Source organism: Tursiops truncatus, chromosome 6 (assembly GCF_011762595.2).
Source record: "Tursiops truncatus isolate mTurTru1 chromosome 6, mTurTru1.mat.Y, whole genome shotgun sequence".
Classification (NCBI taxonomy): domain Eukaryota; kingdom Metazoa; phylum Chordata; class Mammalia; order Artiodactyla; family Delphinidae; genus Tursiops; species Tursiops truncatus.
The window spans coordinates 112,627,718-112,650,141 of NC_047039.1; the positions used below are offsets into that span (position 1 = coordinate 112,627,718).

Here is a 22,424-nt window from a genome sequence, read left to right on the forward strand (position 1 = left end):
GTGGGCCTAACTCCAGTGACAAGCGTCCTTATAAGAGATGCAAGGAGGGGAGACACGAGGAGAAGAGGAGAGGCCACGTGACCACAGACGCAGAGACAAGGGCGATGTGGCCACCAGCCCGGGGCCGCCTGGAGCCACCAGTAACTGGAAGAGGCAGGAAGCCCCCTCCCCTAGAGACTCCTGCCCCTGCCACACCTTGGTTTCAGACTTCTGACCTCCAGAACCGGGAGACGATGAAGTTCTGTATTTCGAAGCTCCCCTCCACGTCCCCTGCCTCTGGTGCCTTGTTACAGCAGCTGCAAGAAGCGAATAAACTGGGCAAGCCAGGCTCCCCATATGTCCTCGTCAGAGACCCAACGCTCAAAGATGCGGGAGACCAGCTGGTTCCCACCCAACCCGGGGGCTGTGGGGCCCCCCCGCCCGGGTGCGCGGCCCATCGGTGGTACCTCCGTCTCACCAAGCTGCCCGAGCTCGGAAAACGCTGGCTCTGCAGCTGAGCTTGCCAGCAGCATCCGCTCTGCACTCACGTCCCACCTCGCAGCCCAGGAAAATGCAGACATGGTGCCAAGGAAAATGAGACAGAATGTGTCGGGCGCTAATGAGCCCCTGGGCTTGGACATCTCCGGGCCGCGCCCCCCCGTGGGGCACTTCCATTCTCCAGCGCACCCCGCCAAGGCCCCTGCCCGCTTTGGAATTTCCCCTTTGAAGCCCGTGGGCCTGTGCCAGTTGGGAACTCGGGATCCAGCTTCTTGTGGGAGAGCAAACGCGGCACGCCGACGGCAAATACTGGCGTCGACTGAGTTCTTTTTATTTTTGTCAACAAGGAGATTTGTTTTAATGGGATCCAGGAGCACCGAAGCTGCAGATTTTCCACTCCTGCAGGTCTGAACAGCAGTGGCCTGGCTTCCCACCCCAGGCAGGACAGCTGCGAATTCTGTGGGCAGAGGGGGAGGGGGAGGACGGCATCCTGGAGAGAAGGGACCTCAGCTCCACTCTGTCCCTCGCTCCCTGCGGCGGGCTCCCAATGCCACCCCCAGGCTGCTGCCCCCTCACTGCACTGACCACAGGGACAGATGCTGACTTTTGTCCCCGGCTCGTGACAGGGAGGCACCAGGAACAGACGTGCTCCGAGCGAGCGGACCGCACGTCTTGGTCAAGATACCCAGCCTCTCTGTGCTTCAGTTTCCTCATCTGTACAATGGGAACCTCACAGGCTTTCATGAGGATTCAGCGGGATGAGACACGCCCTCCTGGCCAGGCGGCAGAAGTGCTTGGTCCACGTCTACTAATGTCAATCAGACTTTGGTCTGGATTGGGGAGAGTCAAACTGGCGAGACCTTGGTGGTACATATGTTTCTAAACTGGCCAGCGTGCAAACTTCAGACACTCCAAGGTGTAGACATTAGAATAATTCCCGGGATGGTAGGAGCCTCTGCCCCACCGTCCCGGGGACCAGGCTGCACAGACTGCCCCTCTCCTTTACCTCTGCAGACCCTGGAAGATCTCATCTTCACCCTGACTGTTTCCCCTGAGGCCTGTCCACTTGTCAGATGTTAGCAGAGGTCCAGAGGTGGGCCTGGAGCTGGCTGGTACCAGCTCACAACAGCCAGTCGTGTACTTCTTAAAATCAGCCATGGTGGGACTATTTACACCGCAGAAATTGGCAAACGCTACAAAGCTAGGCCTTTTCCTTAAAGACTCGGTCATTAAACGTTTACCAGCACCCCACTGGTTTCACCCTAAGTGGCCCTCTGACCCTGATCTACTTCCTGGAGTCCCGGGTGGGGGCCAGCATCTTCCCCTGAACCCTTTCGGTGGTGTCTCAGGGCTTCAGGGGAGAATGGGAAGGCGGATCTTCCCCTCTTCCATTTGTAAATCTCAGATTTCCTGTGGGGTAGCCACCTGCTTTCCTAAGAAGCTGTCTTTTCTAAACAGCTGTCCTCAGATATTTGAAGGGCTGTCATGTGGAAAAGGAGTCATTCCATATGGGCCCTGAGGACAGCAGAAACACCACAGAGCAGATACTTGGGAGAATGGTTTTCCTTTCGCTCCAGATGTACCTTAGAGCCACAGGGAGCCTTCCCAGGGTTTATCTTGTCTGAGGGCCCCTCAAAACTCAGCTCATTTCCAGAGCGAGGAGATGCTTTCATTGTAAATGAATCCCTCCCATGCCCACTTAGTAGGTGTACCTAACTCCCCCCGTTGGTACGACCTGGATGTCTTCCCAGGAAATGGTGACACACACACAGCTTTTTGCACAGGCCTGGCCTGTAGCAAGAATTCACTGCATGGTGACCAAGAGGCCCCTTATTTGCATCAAATCACGGAACGTCAAAGCTGGGTGGGCTCTCGGAGGTGGGCTAAGTGCCAACACTGTCATTCCGCAAACACCCGAGGAGGACAATGTCTCCATCATAGACCCTGAAGCAGGTGCCCTGGAACAATGAGTTCCCGGTCCCCCGCCCTGGTGAGGGCTGGGGCTGCATCTCCCAGCAGCTGAATGGCTGGCTTTCTTTCAGACCATCAGCTGGACACCCCAGATACAAAGTATGTTGTCTTGTTTTGTTTCCTTTTTAAACAAATATAATTGATCACAATAGATTTTTATGTTTTTTTTTTATATTTATTCCTTCTTTTTTTTTTTTTTTTGGCCATGCCATGCGGCATATGCAGGATCTTCGTTCCCCGACCAGAGATCGAACCTGTGCCCCCCGCAGTGGAAGTGCGGAGTCTTAACCGTGGGACCCCCAGGGAAGTCCCCACAGTAGATTTAAAATTGGGTTGACTAATGGTCTTTGGGGGGCCGGGAAGGGAGTGATTGCATTTTCCTCACATCAATCTTCAGTTAGTGTCACGGGAAAAGGATGGGTATTATCCAATGAATGATAAGTATTTCCTTCCATTTGCTTGTCGTTTACACTTTAGGCCATGCTTTCAAACACATCCTTTCTTTTGTCCCCCACGAGAAGCTCACGAGAAGCTCACAAGAAGTATAAGGAAACTGTGGAAGCCAAGTCTTGCCCCAAATCATAGCACTGTGTGTGGCAAAGCCCAGGTGAGAGCTCTGGGCCCCTGGCCACCGGTTCAGTCTTTGTTCCCATGTGGAATGGCTACATCCAAGGTACAAAAATGACAGCGTTGTCCAAAGAATAGGTCCCAAGAACTGAGTGCCTGGTGCCTGACAGGCACTCTGGGGGTACCTGAGACACAAAACCATATTTTATCCTTGCAGCAAATCCCAGAACACGGATGCCGTACCTTTGCTTCGTAGATGAAACCTGAGGCTTAGAGAAGGGAAAGGAACATCCGGGCTGGAATTTGGGCCGAGTCTCTCCAGCGCCACAGCTGTGCTTCGAGGCTCCGTCCTCACACCCCAATGCCCTCATCGCTTAGGACCCCACTAGTTCCCTCCTCTGCTGAGATGACTTGTTGGCCTGAGCCGGGGCCAGGGGAAACCGTGCTGCTTGATCAGAAGGAAGATGTAGGCTTCTGTGCCCATGCCCACGGCAGTGTGTGAGAGGCTGCTGGGTCTGTCTGAGAAAGTGTTGGCTTTAAAGGCAGGAGGGTCTGTGGGGTTGACCCACTGCCTGATCTAAATAGCTGGGCTGCTCTTCATCCTCTTCTCTGGGATGAGCCTCACGGCTCCAGAAAGACTGAACCACCCACCGCAGCACACAGGCCAAGTGAGTCCATTGGCAGGAAGGCGTCAGTCACCCTCAGTGATGAGCAGTTGTGCTGGGGTGGGAGAGGATGTGTGGGTGGGGAGGTGGTGTTGGAGGCACCGAGACGGCACCCATCCTCTGCAGAGTATGGGGACGTCCACAGACACGTCTCACGCCCCAGCCCCATGGGCAGGCCAGCTGGTGACTAACGAGCTCGGGGTCATGCAGATCGTAAGGTAGGTGGACCCTGAGCTGGGAGAGCCTGGTTCAGGGTACTGTAGGATACAGGATACAGAGTCAAGTTGAGCAGAAGGCCAGAAGGTAAGCCTGGCGTTGGCCTTTCTGAGCCCATGTAGTGGTTGCAATAGGGCTTCTGGAATACCATGGAGGCTTCTGGGAAGTTCACAGTTCCTTTGTGCATAGATGCTGCACGAGGTAGACCAGATGTCCCGATGATGCTTCGGTTTCATTCTTTCCCATGGGGTTTAGAGATCCCTTTTCTTTTCTTTTTTCTTTTGTTCTTTTTTCCCCCCAAAGTTCTGAAGGCTCTCTCTGAGAGAATTGGAAGGCCCAAACGTAAAAGAGCTGACTCTTTTATTCCTACATCACAGTGAAAATCTTCAAACGGTTTGAGAGACAGACTGACAAACTCCTGCCTGGAAATCCTGGCCAGTCTCACACCGCTGAGCGATTTACTGGCCCCTCTGAACTAAGCTTCTGCCTCCTGGGTTCTGGTGATGAAAAGGGATAATGTACACGATAAGCTCCTCTGCTGCTACCGAGCACAGAGCATGCTCTCTGCAGGTCTCGGCTGTAAAATTCATACCTGACCTTTGTCTGGTGCTGCATGGCTGTGGGCCTGACCAGCTCGACGGTTCCAGAACCGTGCTGTACATCGTCCTAGCCGCTAGCCACACAGGACCATTTAAATATCAACTTAAAATCCATTAACATCGAATAAAATGTAAGAGTCAGCTCCTCAGTGGCACTAGACACATCGCAAGCGTCCGACGGCCACAGGTAACTCACGGTCCCAAATTGCAGATATAGAACGTTCCCATCAGGGCACCGAATCCTTTTGGACTTCGGACAGCGCTGGTCCAGAACCTCAACAGGCCCACCATCAGCCAGGACATGGGTTGAAAACTCTGATCTACTCCACGCCTGGAGAAGCTGCTCAGAGGAGCCCAGGATTTGCACGTGTAAGAAGCTGTCGGGTGATTCTGCTAGGCACCCTACTAAACTAGGAGCATCCCTTCGTACCCACGAGGCCGCTGAGGCCCAGCATCTTGACCAAACCCCATAGCTAGCGGAAGGGCTACCCATCCTTGGGCTTTTGCTCCAGGGGCTCTCTCATGTGTGTCCCTCATCAGCTGAGTGGCCCCGTTGGCCCCAAAGCCTCAGTCCAACCTCCATCTGCATCTCCAAGGCCTCCATGTCTGCGGGTGAAAGGGACTCACACCCTCGGCTCCCTTGGCCTCTCCAGATTGTGGTCTGCCACGCTCCGGGCACACAGTGATAGAACTACTCATCTCATCATTAAAACCAGTGGCTCAAAAACACTATAATTGTCGTAGAGCTCGTGTGTGAACCCAATCCACTGAAAAAGTATCGTCCACCCTCCAGAATGTTTTAATGGAAACAGCTTTCCAAAGGAGAGAGAACAGGCCAGCAAGCCGAGAACTAGTTTCTTGAAAATGATTCATACGGTGCTGGCCTGAGCCCGGCCCTTGGTCTCCCCACAACCGATGCTGATTTCTGTCTCTTCAGAGTTAGTAAACTCTGCTCTGGATTCATTCGCGTTCTGGGAAATTCATCAGCGTGACCCAGAGGAGGGTTCTGAATGTCCATTGCTGCCCCTGCAGCCGGGGCAGCCCTGCCCTTCCTCCCCTCCACCTTCTGCCAGCCGTCACCAAGGAACTGTCCTCCGTTACCTGGAGCCCCCGGAGGCCTCTCGTCCAAAGCCAGCCTCTCTCATGTGACTGCTGGCTGATTCCATGTGATGTCAGATGGCTCCGGGCCCTCATTCCGTCATCAGAGAGCTGAGGCTCGGCGGCCTGGGGCGGGTTTGGCTTGAAGCCCTGACTACAAAGTGGGACAGACCGAGCACAGGCCCTGCCTGTAGGGGCTCCGTCAGCACCTCCCTACGGCGCACCCCAAGAGCTCCATGTTAGAAGCTTGTACAAAGTGGTGTGTAAGCGCGGAGTGTGTGTGATTCTGGGTGGGAAGGAAGACGGAGGGAGGGCGGCTTCCAGAAGGTTCCAGTTGCAGGCGAAGCACAGAGGGCCTTCCAGGGACTCCCGTGAGGCGAGGATGGAGAGGGTGCGGGGCTGTGAACCACAAAAGGCCTTGTCTGCCATCAGTGATGTGGTTTCTGTCCCCCACCTTCAGTGAGATGAACCAAAAGCACAAGCCCGCTTTCTTTTGCACCCCATTCCTCAGCACGGAGTACGGGGCTGACACACGGGTGCGGAGAGCCACCGTGGAAGGCTCAGGGCTGCCCGACCAAAGCAGAGGGCCCGGCGGGTGCAGCCCATCACATCCCACCCTGAGCGCTCCTGACTCAGCGAGCGGGGTCAGACTCCTGCTCTGCTGGGTTTTCTCAGTTTCTGCCTCTTCCAGTCCCATCTGACCCCTCCCCACTGATGCAGGCCTGGCCCGATGACGCACACAGCGGCTGGAATCAGGCTTCTTTACGGCAGAGTTCACAGCTTCAGCCCTGTCAACATTTGGGGCCAGATAATTCTCTGTTGTAGCCATCCTATGCGCTGCAGGAGTTTAGCATGATGCCTGGCCTCAACTCGCAAATGCCAGTAGCATCCCCCCATCTGCAGTGAAAACAGCATCTCCAGGCCTTGTCGTATGTCCCCTGGGGGCAAAACGGCCCTGGTTGAGAACCACTGATATCCATGGATTTGGGGGTCGTTGGCTGGCATACCGGACAAGCCACAACCCCCCTCAAGCTGCATGCACAGGTTATCTCACGCACCCAGCTGCTCTTGTGGGGAGAGTAGCCATTACTCTCAGCATATGCTCGTAGGGCCCCCAGCCTTTGGTTGTGCAGAGCACCAGGAACTTTTCCTGCAAAGGGTTAGACAATGAATATTTTTGGCTTTGCAGGCTAGAGGGTGTATGTTGCAGCTACGCAGCTCATGCTTGTAGGGTGAAAGCAACCACAGATAATTATAATTAATGACGGGTGCAGCTGTGTCCCAATGAAGCTTTATTTATGGACCCTGAAGTTCGAATTTTATATAATTTTTACATGACAGAAAAGAGTCTTTTTCCTTCTTTTTTATACCAACCATTGAAATGTGGAAAAACTGTCATTAACCCGTGGGCGGTACAAGCACAGGTGTCCAGTTCTGAAGCCAGAGCGGCATCCCTGATCTTATGACCACGGCCCGCACTTGGCTCATAGGCCCGATCCCAGGAGGGGGCTCAGCCCAGTCGGCCTCTCTCCGGGGACACACTTGAAGCCGGAGAAACCGTTCTCTTCCTGGAAAGAAAGGGAGCGTCTGGTGGTGGGTGGAAAGGGATTGACATTAACAGGAAATTAACCCGTGAGAAAAGTCACCTGCAGTCTCAGGAAAGCCTGTGGGCACTTGGCTTACCAGAGCCCAGAGCCGCTCTGCGGGTCTGGCTCGAGGAATGAGAGTTCCATCCCGGGGACAAGCGCGTCCACCAGGGCCTGTCTCAACGGCTGCGCTGTGCTGCCGTAAAGCACAGCGCTGGTCTGAAACACCCTCACCCGGAAGGAGTCTGCCCGCCGAGGACAGGCTGCCCTATTTATAGCCCTCCTGGGCCTTCTCAGGACGGCAATTTCACGCCCATCCATAAATCTCTCCTTCCAAACTGGTACTTGAAGGTCAGCAGAGGGAGGACCGAGAACCACAACTGCCAGCCTCCCCATCTAGGGATAGGGAGGACCCCTGGTGGGCAGCGGCCAGGCTTCATCCGAGGGCAGGACACGTCGGCTGTGGGCGAGCGCGGAGCCCGGGAGGCCGTGTGGGCGACCATCCTCAGAGAGGCCGCCCAGGCAGCCGTGAGTGAGCTCTGCCGGCCAAACCCCGGGGGGATCGCAGGGACCCAGGATGCCCTGACCGAGCCCCGCTGTGTGTGCCGTGCTGGGCGAGGTGCAGGCTGTGTCCCCAGCAGGACACAGAGATATCCAGAGCGACCCCAGCCCGCAGGGTCCACCGGGGCCCTGCTTACGGCTCACGGTGTCCGAGTGCCCACCCTGGACGCTCCATGGACAGGACACTCACCAGGCCTCTTGTCGAGGCTCTGCGTAAGGATGAAGGGCTGGACGCGTCGTAAGACACCTGCAACTCCCCCGGATGCTTGCCTCACGGAGAAGCCTGGGGGCCCGGGAACCCACGTGAGGGGGGCGCCAAGCGCAGAAGGGCACCAGGCGTCAGCTCAGCCTGAACGGAAGTCAGGCCTGGTCCTGTGCCAGCTGCCAGCTGGCTGGGAACCTCGGGCACGCAGGTGAGCTGCTCTGGGCCCTCTTTCTTTCAACTCTAAAAGGGGCGACTGGATGAGATGTGGCTGTGGTTCACTTACGATATTGCCGCAGGTCCAGGTCCTGCCTCCTGGTGAGCCTGTGCCTGAGGGTCTCCCCAGTGCCCAGAGCCACCCGCTGAGCTGGCACCGGGCTCCTCTGTCCTCCTCCAGGCAGGCTCAGCCCTGGGTCTGGTCTTCACGAAGCAGCGCTTTTCCTAACCCCGCAAGCGTCAAGGGTGATTCTTGACAAGATCTGGGGACAGCCCACAGCTGATAGCGTATCTTTCCATATGGCGTGTTCCCTCCAGCCACACCCACCAGAGGCGCAGCCAGGAGGCTGCTGGTCTCACCGGAGCGGACCCGCATCCGGGCGACGTGGAGGAGAACGTCCTCAGACCCCACACGGATGCTGCCGTGTCCTGTCCAAGCCGATTGCCTCAGTGAGGAACAGAAAAGTCACCACAAACACTGTCACCTCTGCATCCCTGGGTGTCCCCCCACCCCAGACCCGCCCTGCAGGACAAAACCCTCGCTCCCCAGCCTGGCGCTCCCGTCCTCTGCCATCCTGACCCAGCGTGGTCTCCAAGGCAGTTACTGAGCTCCTGGGATTTCCAGACATTGCCATTCACCCCCCGGAGCTTCCCAGGGGACAGAGTACAGCCCCACCCGCAAGGAGCCCTGTCTGGCTGAGGAGAGACACGGAGACAGATCATTAGCGTCCACCTTGGGGAAGGCGGAAGGGGCCAGCGGGGCGCCCCAGAGACCTGGGTGAACCCCGGCTCTGCCGTAGACTGCAGTCTGATGGCCAAGTCCCATCTCTACATCCTCAGAACGCGGTAGAGACAGCAGCGACTCCACAGGGTCGGACCCGAGAATAGCAGACTGGCCGGGGAGCATGCTCGCACCCTGGGCCAGGGAAAGGCCAACACGCAGTGGGGACGCTGGCAGTGGCAGGACGGCAGAGCGGACCCCGGCGGCCTCCCCACCCCAAGGGTCTCCTCCGCAGCACAGCTTTCGCGTGTTTTCCTTCCCCAGGCCCTTCTCTGGGAAGATGGTCCGTCCTTCCTGGACCCAGAACCCTCCCCCACACAGCATGACGGACCCCCTCTTCCCTCTGCAAAGGAACCAGGGCCCCTCAGGTACCTCGAGCTGCCCGATGGGCCCAAGCTGCCATGCCGGGCAAGGTGGGCGAGGGGCTTGGTCTCTGCGTGGGAATCACGTGGCCTCCACGTCCACCCTGGTCCCCGGGTTGGGAGGCGGGGGCGGCCAGGAAGGCTGGGCACATCTGTGAGTCCCAGGAGGGGAAATGAAGGAGCCTTGGGACAAACAAATGCTGATGAACTGGAGGAAATGGAAAACATCAAATCTGCTCTCTGGCAGGAGAAGCAAGAGAAGTGCTGAAGGGAGACAGGGAGGGTTCCGGCCCGGCCGTCAGGCTGCGGAGCAGCTGGTCTGAGCATCAGGACGGGGGTCCAGCGCTTGGCATTCCAGGTGGAGAAAACCCACGTGTGCGGACCTGCAGGAAGCTCATAAAAAAGTCACTGTTCTGAGTCGGAGAGAGGAGCAGGAAACAGCCTGAGGGATGCGGGGGCGCTGGAGAGAGGGCTTTGCGGGCAGCCTACAGCACGGCCTTTCCCAGCACACCCGGTCTGGGGACGCCAGTGACCGCAGGGGCAGGGAATGGGGTCTGTTCTCTTCTTTGTCTCCCGAGATCCAGCTCCGTGAACTAGAGATGAGCTCTCTGGGGCAAAGGAGCCTGGACGTGCAGGCCGTTGACAGGGACCTGGAATTCAGAAGGCAGTGAAGCTGGCAGAAGGAAGGGGTAGGAGGGGATGTTGAGTCTGCCCAGAGGTCGGTGTGAAGGAGCACAGGCCTTAGTAAGAAGGAGGCTTCGTCTGCAGCCCCAGAATGCGAGCTAAGAGGTCCAGGAGTCGGGGAGATGAGGTCTTGGGAGAGAAAGACGCGCCAAGGTGATGCCGCCGAGGGCTGGTTAAGTCGGCAGCTCAGGGGCACCTCCGAGGCCTGGGCCCTTCCCATCTTTCCATGCAGCCACGCTCGGCCTCAGGCAACCCCCGGCATCTTCACACACCAGTCTCTCAGAGAACTGTTTTAAGAGCTAAGAACTTCTCTCAGGATTACCCCTCCACCCTCACTCTGGCAGAATTCCCCTCCCGGCCCTTCCCACCTCTGTTTCAAGCAGAGAATCACTGTGATTAGCTGAACGTAGAGACGCGTCCCCTCGCTGGGGCCGGGGATCGGGCCACGGTATGGCACAAGGCTCTGGCACCCCCTGAAGCCCCTTTTGTCCTCCCCTGTCTGCTGGCCCAGTCATCACCGAGGGGCCAGCTCTCTGTGGGCCTTGAGCCAGGCCAGCGTGGCCTTGTCACTCTTCACACCCAGCCTGGGTACCTGCTGTCTCCCACCTGAGGCCTCCCATCCAAGGGGACCTCGCTCCTGAGTGTTCTGTGTCTCTTCCTATGGCTTCCGTAGAGCTTTACCTTTCATTCTTCAACCCCTATGTGCCTCAGCACGCATGCTTTGAAATTTACATGAATGCAATCTCACTGTCCTGTGGTTTTTTGCCAACATTTTTTCTCTGAGATTCGCCTCTTTTGTTGAAGGCAGCCTTGGTTCATCCGTCTTTGCTCTTGTACCCTCCACTGTATAAATGTGACACCATTTCTGCACCCATCCCACTGTCGACGGAGATTGGGGGGATTTTTCATAATTTGCCATGGTCAACACCATTCCGTGAATACACACGAGGATACAGCCTGAAACAACCCCGCCAGCCCACCCTTGGGCGCACACCTGGCACGGACGGCTGGGCCATATGGTAGCATCTATTCAACTTGACCTGATAACGCTGAATTTTGTTCCGAAGCAATTGTACGAGCAGTTTATATTACAAGGAACAATGGGAAGGATGCCTGCTGTTTCACATCCTTGCCAAACATGTTATTTTTATAATTTTTGATTTTTACCAATATGGTAAATGTGAAAGCTTATAACATTTTGGGTTTAATTTGCATTTCCCCATTACTGATAACGTTGAGTATCTTTTTCTATGTTTATTGACCTTTCAAGCATCCTGTTTTGAAAGTACTTATTTCAAGTCTTTTGACCATGTTTCTACATTTTAGGGTCTTCTATTGATATATAAAAAGCCTTTGTAAATGTCGAACACTAATACTGTTTTTGGTTAGGTGGGTTACAAATATAGTTCTTCACGTTGTGTTCTGTTTAATGAACAAAAGTTCTGAATTTAAATACAGGCAGTGAAATCCAGATTTACCCTTTTGGTATTGGCTGCTTTGGTAGGGTTTGTGAAATCCTTTCCTATCCTGAAGTCGTAAATATATCACCCTATATCATTTTCTAACAGTTGTACAATTTTCCTTTTTTGTTTTGTTTTGTTTGTTTCTGTTCGTTTTTGTTTTTTGGGTTTTTTTGTGGTACGCAGGCCTCTCACTGTTGTGGCCTCTCCCGTTGCGGAGCACAGGTTCCGGACGCGTAGGCTCCGGACGCTCAGGCTCAGCGGCCATGGCTCACGGGCCCAGCCACTCCGCGGCATGCAGGATCTTCCCGGACCGGGGCACGAACCCGTGTCCCCTGCATCGGCAGGCAGACTCTCAACCACTGCGCCACCAGGGAAGCCCCCAATTTTGCCTTTTAATTAGGATCTTTAATTAACTTTTCAGCATACTGTGAGATGGCCGGAGTCCAGTTTATTTTATTTATTTATTTGTCTGTGGACAGCAAACCACCCTTTAACAATTCATTTGAAAGTCCATTTTTTCCTCTCTTGATCTGCAGTGCTGTCTTCTCCACAAATCCAGGTTCCAGATAAGTCTGTTTATGAGATCTCTGTTCTGTGCCATTGGTCTTTTTGTTTGTTCCTGCAGTGTTTTAAGGCCTAATTACTTTAGTTTTGTAATAATCCTTGAGATCTAGAAGGCTAAATTCTCCCACAATGTTTTCTTTCAGGAACATCTCTATTACCTATGTTTCCTTAATCTTCTGTATAAATATTCAAATATGAAATTTTTTAAGTTGCACTCACATACTCATGTACACACACACACACACATGCATACGTTAAGAGTTTTATTAGAATTGCATTATCAATAGATGAATTTGGGAAGAATTGACGTGATACTCTATCATTCCCAAACATAACAGCTCTCCATTTATTTAGATTTTCTTCCAAGTCTCTTACTACAGTTTGTAATTTTCTCCACAATAAAAGTATTGCACACAGTTTATTAGATTCATTTCCAAGTATTTTCTATCTTAAGTGTTATTATTAATGGTACATTTTACCAGTATTTTATTAAAGTATAGTTAAATAGGGTAAAATGCAAAAATCTTTAGTGTACCTCTCAATAAATTGTACATGTTTGCACCCACATGACCACTACCCAGATCAAATATGTGACTTTTCCATCACTGCGGAAGGTTCTGTCCTGACTTTTCAGTCAACACCCACCCCCAGAGGTAACTACTATTATCAGTTTGGTCACTGAAGATTAGCCTTGCCTCTTCGTGAATTTCAAATAAATGAGATTATGCAGTATTTGTCCTTTTGTGTCTCGGGATAATTTTGAAACCCATCCTTGTTGCTGTGTGTATCAGTAGTTTGGTTTTTCTCTTTTTACTCCTGAAAAGTATTCCACTTGTCCACATACCCCAGTGTGTTCATCCCTCCCCTTTGGTGGGTATTTGAGTTGTTTCCAGTTTGGGGCTACTAGGGAAACAGCTCCTATAAAATTTTTGTGCCATGTTATTATTACCTTGTTTGAAGTAGTTCTCTACGAGTGATGGCTGGGTTCTCTTCAGTTTAGATCAGAATGGTGTGTGTGTGTTTGCATCTCATTATAGCTTCACACGTGCACTTCTCTGGTGACTGATGATGGTGAATATCTTTTCATGTTATTAGCTATGCAGTAACTTTTATTAGGAAGTTTTGTTAATTATTTTGTCAATTTTTAAACTTGGGATACCTACCTGTTTATTAATGGGCTGTACTGTTCTTTATATATCCTGGTCCAAACTCTTTGCAGATGTGTATAACACAGACATTTTCTCCCTATCTGCCCACTGTCTTTTTAATTTCTTAGCAGTATTTTTTGAACATGGGAGGTTTAAATTTTTGATTAAATCCGATAGGTCAATTATTAGTTTGATGCTTAATGACTTTCGTATCTTGTTTAAGGGATCTTTACTTACACCCAGGTCGTAAAGATGTTCCCTGATGTTACCTTTCAGAGACTTTATAGTTCTAGCTTTCACATTAGCTTTGTGATTCACCTCAAAATAATTTTGTTCACGTGGTGCACTAAGAGTCAAGGTTGTTTTTTATTGTATCCGTAGCCATTTACCTCAACACCATTTACTGAGAAAAATCTCATTGTCCCAACTCAATTCATTTGGTGTCTCTGTGAGTCTATTTCTAGAGTCTCTATGTTCTATTCTTTTTTTTTTTTTTTTTTGCGTTACGCAGGCCTCTCACTGTTGTGGCCTCTCCCATTGTGGAGCACAGGCTCCGGATGCGCAGGCTCAGCGGCCATGGCTCACGGGCCCAGCCGCTCCGCGGCATGTGGGATCTTCCCGGACCGGGGCATGAACCTGTGTCCCCTGCATCGGCAGGCGGACTCTCAACCACTGCGCCACCAGGGAAGCCCTATTCTTTTTTTTTAATATACATTTATTTATTTATGGCTGTGTTGGGTCTTTTTTGCTGCGTGTGGGCTCTCTCTAGTTACGGCGAGCGGGGGCTACTCTCTGTTGCAGTGCACGGGCTTCTCATTGCGGTGGCTTCTCTTGTTGTGGAGCATGGGCTCTAGGCACACGAGCTCAGTAGTTGTGGCTCACGGGCTCTAGAGTGCAGACTCAGTAGTTGTGGTGCACGGGCTTAGTTTCTCTGCGGCATGTGGGATCTTCCCAGACCAGGGCTCAAACCCGTGTTCCCTGCATTGACAGGCAGATTCTTAACCACTGCACCACCAGGGAAGCCCAGGAGTCTCTATGTTATATTCTTGGGCCAAAATCACAGTGTCCTGAGGACTGTTAACTTTATAAAGAGTCTTGAAATTTGAGAGTGTAAATTCTTCAAAATTTTCTTCTTCTCAACAATTATTTTGGTCATTTATTCTAGGCCCTTTTCATTTCCACTTAAATGTTTAAAAAAGATGAAACCTTTTTGTTAGCCCATGCTCATCCTGTATCAGCTTTTCAGTTAAATGTTTACTTTAGAAACTACAATGTGTATTATTGATTAATTATAGTCATTGAAACATATCACAGTCTAAATGCTAAAAAATCAAAACAAAATCTTAAAAATAGCCTGTGGGTGGTGGTGGGGAAAAGGTAGGAGGCATTTTATCTTCAAAGGAGCAACAGCAAGCATGCTGGCTGACTTTTCCACAAAACTATGGAAACCAAAAGACAATGGAATGACGTCTTTTAAGCACTTAAAGAAAAAAGTGCCAATAAAGAATTCTATAGCCAGTGAAAATATCTTCACAATTTGAGATGAGATAAAGATGTTTCCATACAATAAAAAAGAAAGCTAGTATTCCAGATGGACTATAGTTCCAGGTGGAATCACAGAACTACAGGAAGGAATGAAGACAGCCCCAAAAGGTAACATGTGGATAATTAGCAGCAAATATTTATTTAAGACAAGACTAATAGTAATGTCTTCTTGGTATTATAACGCTGGGAAAAGCAAAATATTTGGCAACAGTAGCACAAAAGGCATGGAGGTGTAAGTGGGGTTAAACTGATGGAAAGTTCTTGCATTTGCAGTGAGGAAGGGAGTTATCCTAGTGAAGTTTTTTTGCCTTAAAGTCAATTTATCAGATATTAATATAACTCTTTCTTTTCTGTTACTGGGTACTTGGTCTCCTAACTTTCACTCTTTCAACCTCTCTGTATCCTCATGCTACAGGTATGTTTCTTTTAAACAGCTTATAATTGGATTTTTTAAAAAATACACTTTGGCCATTTTTATCTTTAATGGAGGTTTTAGACTATTTACATTCATTTTAATTAGTGATATATGGTTTTATTTTCATCATTTATTTTGTATTTTTTATCTTGCCTTTTTTGTTTCTTTTTCTTCTCTCTTCTATTTGATTGAATATTTAATTCTAATTTTCCCTTTATAGTTATACACACTCTTTATTTTATAATTGGCTACCTTAGACCTTTTAACATATATGTTGAACTTATCAAAATTCAAGGTCAATCCATATATTTACCCTACTCCCAAACAATAAAGATTCAAAACTCTTTGACTCAGACTGTTCCTTCCTGACTTTTCTATTCTATTATGGTAATTTTTTTAACCCAATAAAGTATTTTTATTGCTCTTCACAGTCAATGTCTAATTACCTTTGCTGCATATGTACTTTGGTCACCATTTCTCCTTGCACCTAATCTCCCACCTGAGATTGCTTTCATTTTGCCTGACATGCATCCTCTAGAATTTCTTCGAGGGGAGATTTATTAATAGAGACACTTTTATTTTTCCTGCATTCTTGAAAGATATTTCCTTTGGGTATACATATTCAAGGTAAATAATCACATTTTTGCCATGGAATAATGATTCCATTTTCTTCTGGTGACCACTGTTGATACTGATGAAGTAGATGTCAGTCCAATTGCCATTCCTTTGTGGAATATTTGTCTTTTCTCTTTGATACTTTTATTTTTTTTTAATTAATTAATTAATTTATTTTTGGCTGCATTAGGTCTTCATTGCTGCTCGCAGGCTTTCTCTAGTTGCGACGAGCAGGGGCTACTCTTCATTGTGGTGCATGGGCTTCTAGGCACACAGGCTTCAGTGGTTGTGGCACATGGGCTCAGTAGTTGTGGCTCGCAGGCTCTAGAGCGCAGGCTCAGTAGTTGTGGCGCACAGGCTTAGTTGCTCTGCGGCATGTGGATCTTCCTGGACCAGGGATCGAACCCTTGTCCCCTGCAGTGGCAGATGGATTCTCAACCATGGTGCCACCAGGGAAGTCCCTCTTTGGTCCTTTTAATATATTCTCTTATACTTTAGGGCTCTGCACTTTCACTCACATGTCTTTGAATATTGAGAGGTTTTTATATGTCCTGTTTGGATTTGATGGGCTTGATGAACATGAAGATTGGTATCTTTTTATCAGTTCTTGGAATTCTTGGCCATTATTTCACCAAATATTGTGTCTACTCTGTATGATTAGAATTGAGTTAAACCTTCTCACTCTATTCCCATAATTCTTATCTCTCATTTATAGCTTCTGCTCCTTTTCTCTCGGTGCTACTTTCAGGGTAATTTCTACAACTCTATCTCCCCGTTTATTGATTCTCTCTTTAACTGTGTCTAATCTGTGGTTAAACCCATCCATTGAGTTTTTAATTTCAGTTGAAATTATTTTCATTTACAGTGATTATATTTGGCTTCTTTTCCAAATTTGCTTGGTCATTTCTTTAAATACTCTCCTGCTCCTTACCCATATTTCAGTCTCCTCTTTATTTCTTTAAACATGTTAAGCATACTTATATTCTTTTCAATACTTCCTATATGTGAGGTCCAGTGTGTCTGATTCTCACAGTTGCTGCATTTTGCTTTTTGTTTTTCATTTGGGTCTTATTCATGGGGCCCTGTTTCCTTGTGTGTAATGTGATTCTGATTGTGAACTCAAGCCCCTTGTAGTGGGTTTATTTGGGGGATTTTTTGGAGGCCTGATTTCAAGGTGAGTTTCCCCAGACAGGGTTTATATTCCCTTCCTTCAAGTACATCACAGTGCTGCCCACCCACAACCACTCATCCCATGACCACTCTAAACTAAATTTTCAGGTTGAGACTCTTTGGATCATCCAGGTAGTGTGAACTTGGGCTGAAAAGCATGTGTGGACTGGCTTATGGTTATAAATTCTCAGGGAGAATTTTTTCTCCACTCAATGCCAAATTCTTTATAGACAGTTTTCCTGGCTTCGCCGGGGGGACCTTGGGGGTATGTTTAATAATGCAGATGTGAGTCCCTTGGAGTTTTAGCAATAGACTCCGTTAGAATCACCTCAATAGACAGGCTGTGGCCTTTCAGCGTCCACTGCCTCCTGGAAGGCCATGAACCCAGAAGCTGGTGTTCACCTAAGGTCCTCATGGTGAAGGCCCATTTTGGTGCATAGGTGCCCACTTGTACTGAGTTATTTTGCCACAGAGAATCCCTTCATTCCTGCCAGGAGGGCATTTTGACAAAGTGATTCTAAAATTAACCTCGAATAAATGAATGAGAATAGTAGCCAAGGCCTTTGGGGAAAAATCATAGTGTCATGATACACGCTGTCCCGCATTTTGATAGTTAATTGTATGTGTCAACTTGATAATTGTATGTGTCTAAGGGATGCCCAGATAGTTATTAAAATATTATTTATGGGAGTGTCTGGTGTTTCTGGAAGACATTAACATTTACATTTGTAGACTGAGTAAAGAAGATGGCCCTCCCCAATGCACGGAGACATCATCCAATCCATCAGGGGCCTGAATAGAACAAAAAGGTGGAGGAAGGGAGAATTTGCCCTCTGCTTGACTTGGGACATCCATCGTCTCCTGTCCTCAGACATTAGCATTCCTGGGTCTTGGGTCTTGAGACTCAGACTGGGTTTTACACCATTCTCCCCTCCCCCACCCCAGTTCTCAGGCCTTTGAGCTCAGACTGAATTACACCATCAGCTTTCCTGGTTCTCCAGCTTGAAGGCAGATCCTGGAACTTCTCAGCCTCTATATAGTGTGACCCAATTACTATAATAAAGTTGTGTGTATACACATACATATATCCTCGGTGATTTTAAATGTATGACACCAGCTCATGTCACAGCTAGTAAGAATCAGTAAGAATGCACAAAAGGTCTAGGAACAGACTGTGTAAGAGGAGGTTTTCAAATAAGTGGAACTAGAAAAGATTCTTCACCAAAGAGCCAAGAGCTGGATAACCAGTTAGTCATTTAGGAAAACGGCCAACTAGAGTTCCATCTTACGCCAAAACAGAGTCCAGATGAATCAGAGCAGAATGTAAAAAGTGAAGACATGAAACAACATTAAAAGTAGAGGACAATCGTTACACAAGCTCCAGGTAAGAAAGACATTTGTAAGCATAAAAAGCAAAGGGAAAAAGCATTAAAAATATATTTAAACCTCCATCAGTAACAACAACAAAAAAAGAACATGATGAATCACAGTGAAGGGCCAAGGCAAGCTGGAGAAACCTCTGGAAACGACACGAGAGAAATGTTCATGTTCCTGGCCTTTAAGGAACTATTACCAATTCATAAAGCAAAGGTGTCAAATGACATGAACGGAAAATTAACACCGAAAGTGCTCAAGAAACTTTTGAAATAAACATCCAAGTTCACTAGTAATCAAAGGAGGGTACATGGAAAGAGCATAGCTTCCAGACTCATCAAGATTTTGTCACTGATAGTCCTCAGCATTGGTGAGCTTTCGGGTGGATGAACGTTGCCTATCCTGATGGCAAACTGCATTGCCATTTCTGAGGACAATGTGTCCAGGGCTCCAAAAGGATTCCAACACTTTTGACTCAGCAAGCCCCTAGGTAAATCCATGACAGTACGACAGTTACCAGCGAAATGATACAAAACAGACAATCAATACCCAAAATAGAAACTGGATAAATATATTATGGTATGTCCAAAGGATATGACACATGATGAGCCAAGTATGAAAAATAAGGCTTTGGGCTTCCCTGGTGGCGCAGTGGTTGGGAGTCCGCCTGACGATGCAGGGGACACGGGTTCGTGCCCCGGTCCGGGAGGATCCCGCGTGCCGTGGAGTGGCTGGGCCCGTGAGCCATGACCACTGAGCTTGTGCGTCCAGAGCCTGTCCTCTGCAACGGGAGAGGCCGCAGCAGTGAGAGGCCTGTGTACCACTAAATAAATAAATAAGGCTTTGGATAAAGGCAACACAATGGACAAAGATAGTCTTTCAACAAATGGTGCTGGAACAACTGAACAGCCACGTGCAAAAAAGAAAAAAAAAAAAGAATTTAAACACAGACCATCATGGAAACTATGTCAAAATGGATTACAGACTTAAATGTAAAATGCAAAATTATAAAACCCCTAGAAGATAACACAGGAGAAAATCTAGATGACCTGGGGTACAGTGATGACCTTTTATATAAAACACCAAATCATAATCCATGCAAGAAAGAATTGATAAGCTGGACTTTATTAAAATTAAAAACCTGCTCTGCAAAAAAGAATGTGACGAGAACGAGAAGACAGGTCACAGACAGGGAGAAAATATTTGCAGAGACGCATCTGATGAAGGACTGTTACCCAAAATATACAAAGGACTCTTAAAACTCAGCCATCAGAAAAGGAACAACCTGATTGAAAATGGGGAAAAGACATGAACAGAAACCTCACCAAAGAAGGTAAACGGATGACAGATAAGCATAAAAGATGCCCCGCCTCCTACGTCACGAGGGAAACGCAAATCAAAACAATTATGCCATGAGATACCTCTACGTACCTGTGAGAATGGCCAAAATCACAAACACTGACGACACCAAATGCTGGGGAGGCTGTGGAGCGGCAGGAACTCACTCACGGCTGATGCGTGCAAGGCAAAACGATACAGCCGCTTTGGAAGACGATTTGGAGTTTTCTTTCAGAGCCAAACACACTCTGACAGTATCATCCAGCAATCACGCTCCTTGATATTTATCCAAATGAACTGGAAACATATCCACACAGAAACTGGCACGCAGATGTTTATAGCACATTTATTCATAATTGCCAAAACTTGGAAGCAACCAAGATGTCCTTCAGAAGGTGAATGGATAAATCAACGGTGGTCCATCCAGACCATGGAATAATATTCAGCACTAAAAAGAAATTAGCTATCAAGTCATAAAAAGACATGCAGGAGGCTTAAATGCACGTTAGTAAGTGAAAGAAGTCGATCTGAAAAGGCTTCAGACTATGTGATTCCAGCTATATGACGTCCTGGAAAAGACAAAACTATGGAGACGGTAAAAACATCAGTGGTTGCCAGGGGGTGGAGGGGGATGAATAGATGGGGGAGTTTCAGGACAGTGAAATTACTCCATACGAAACAGTAATGATGGACAGGTGTCATCGTATATCTGCCCAAATCCATGAATGGCCACCACCAAGAGTGACCTCGGTGTAAACTATGGGCTTTCGGTGATAATGACAGGTCCACATAGGTCCATCCGTTGTAACCAGCTACCACTCTGGTGGGAGATGGTGAGAGTGGAGGAGGGTTGTAAGTAGAGTGTGGGGGGAGGAGGGATACGGCTGATCTCTGTACTTCCTACTCCGTTTTGCAGTGCACCTAACACTGCTTTGAAAAATAAAGCTTATTAACGCAAAAATTTAAAAATAAAGGGGAAGAATCAGGGTCTATCTAGCCGCAGGGAAACTGCCCATGACGCCCCTTAGCACATACCCCACAGTAGGTCCCAGTTTTGCAAGAGTTCCCACGGGGAAGCTGCTCCCCGTCACCTCCTCTGGTGGGTCCCTCTCCTGTGATCCTTCGTGGGCCGCACAGTGGCTGCATCGTTGCTCCCCCGATGGCTCAGAGACCCGCAGAGACCGCCGCTTCTCTGTGGCCTTTATCTCTCATCGCTCTGCTGTGGAGCAGGGGTGATACCCCACTCCAGATAAAAGCTCAGTAGAAAACGACCGGTTTTCACTGGCATGAGGAAATCAAACAGCCACTAACCAGACAGGGGTTATTCATCTCTTTACCAGCACTGCTAGCACGTGGAGTCCTCCCGGGGGACCGCCTTGCTGGGGGATGGCAATGTGTCCTCGGCTAGCACAAGGGATGGACCACCCACCTCCACTCTGGCCAGTATTTTCTTTCTCTAAGAAGAAAAGCGACAGCAATGGGAAGAAGAGCTAATCCACGGTCTTTGTCAGCAAACGGCAATATTATGGACCGTCAGCGGTCCTGCGGGGTCAGATAACTACTGGGCTTGTCAAATAAAATCAGTCTAAACGGATTTACCAAGAGCCGTCTGAGACGCCGGGAGTCATCCAGGCTCTTAGCCATGTCCTCCTCCCCGATGCGGACGGTGCTTCATGCAGGAAGAATGCGGTGCGTGTTTTCCCAGCTTCCTTCTCGGGCTGCCACCAAAGGTGGGAGTAGGGCAGCCTCTGGGAAGCACAGACTCCTCAGCTTTCAGAAATTCCACAAGTCGATCTGGGACGTGAATCACGCTTCAGGTTTGGAAAAAGTTGCAGAACCAAAGCCGACGGAGGTTCAGGGCCACCCCACCGTGGTGGCAGGCCATGGGGGTGGGCGGGGGCGGTTCTGGAGGCTGGTTGGGCTGAGTCCCTATCTGTTCCATCTGGGGGTTGCAGTGGGGGCTGTCAAGCTATAGACAGCATTTAGTCACAGGTCAGCTTTTCCCCAAACTGGATTCATCCCGTTAACTCCCTCAAACCACAAACATGGCCGTTGAGTCCTGGTTCTACAATTCTCTGAGGAGCCTCAAATGATTTCTTGGGGCGTCCTGGAATTCCATGAATAAAACCATTCCTTAAGCAAGCACACAGAAACCCTGGAGTGAATTGTCACTGAAAACTTCTGGAATGTTGGTGAGAGACCAGGACGGGGGATGGGAGAGTCTCCCTACCCAATAGTCAACGGTGTCCCAGTAATCTAGCTGAGGAGTGAAGTAGCCCTTGCAAGGTGAAAGGTCACGTTTTCCTTTTATAAACAGAAAAACTGAGGCCCAAACAGGGCATAGGAACCCCCCCACACCCAGGTCTCAGAGTATCATACAACACAAACCACTCACATGCATCTAGTCCAGAAATGTTCACTCTTCCATTTACTCCCTAAAGACCTTCCAAACACATGTATGCATTTTTCAACTTTATAACCAAAATGCACAAGGATTCGCATGGAACGAATGTGTCACTGCCACCCCCCACCTCGTGACCTCCCCTCAGCGAGTGTCCCCATCTGGCTCTCTTGAAGGGCTGGAGCGCACCCTTCAGGAATATCTTTGGAGAAGGACACGTTGCCTATAGGAGGATGACTTCCTGTTGCCACCTCGCAAGGTTAACGGGCATGGACGGGCATGGAATTTAGGGTCAGGACCTTTATCTTTCAAGTTCACTAGGATGTTGGTCCAGTCGGCGTTTTGTACTGCAGAGAAATCTTGAAATCAACTTGGCTTCTGCTCCTTTGTACAGAAACATTTTTCC

The 22,424-nt window shown here is 49.2% G+C and overlaps 1 long non-coding RNA gene across 3 annotated transcripts; it reads right to left on the bottom strand.

Moving 5' to 3' along the window:
• Positions 1–18,541: 18,541 nt before the first annotated feature.
• On the bottom strand, positions 18,542–22,424 carry LOC117312789 (uncharacterized). Of its 3 annotated transcripts, none has more exons than XR_004527234.2 (3): positions 21,217–22,420; positions 19,711–21,073; positions 18,542–19,060 (listed from the first exon to the last, which is right to left on the bottom strand). It is a non-coding gene; the product is annotated as an uncharacterized lncRNA (long non-coding RNA). The 3 variants fall into 3 exon arrangements; XR_012332753.1 differs by having other exon boundaries at positions 18,542–19,102; XR_004527235.2 differs by having other exon boundaries at positions 18,542–21,073; positions 21,217–22,424.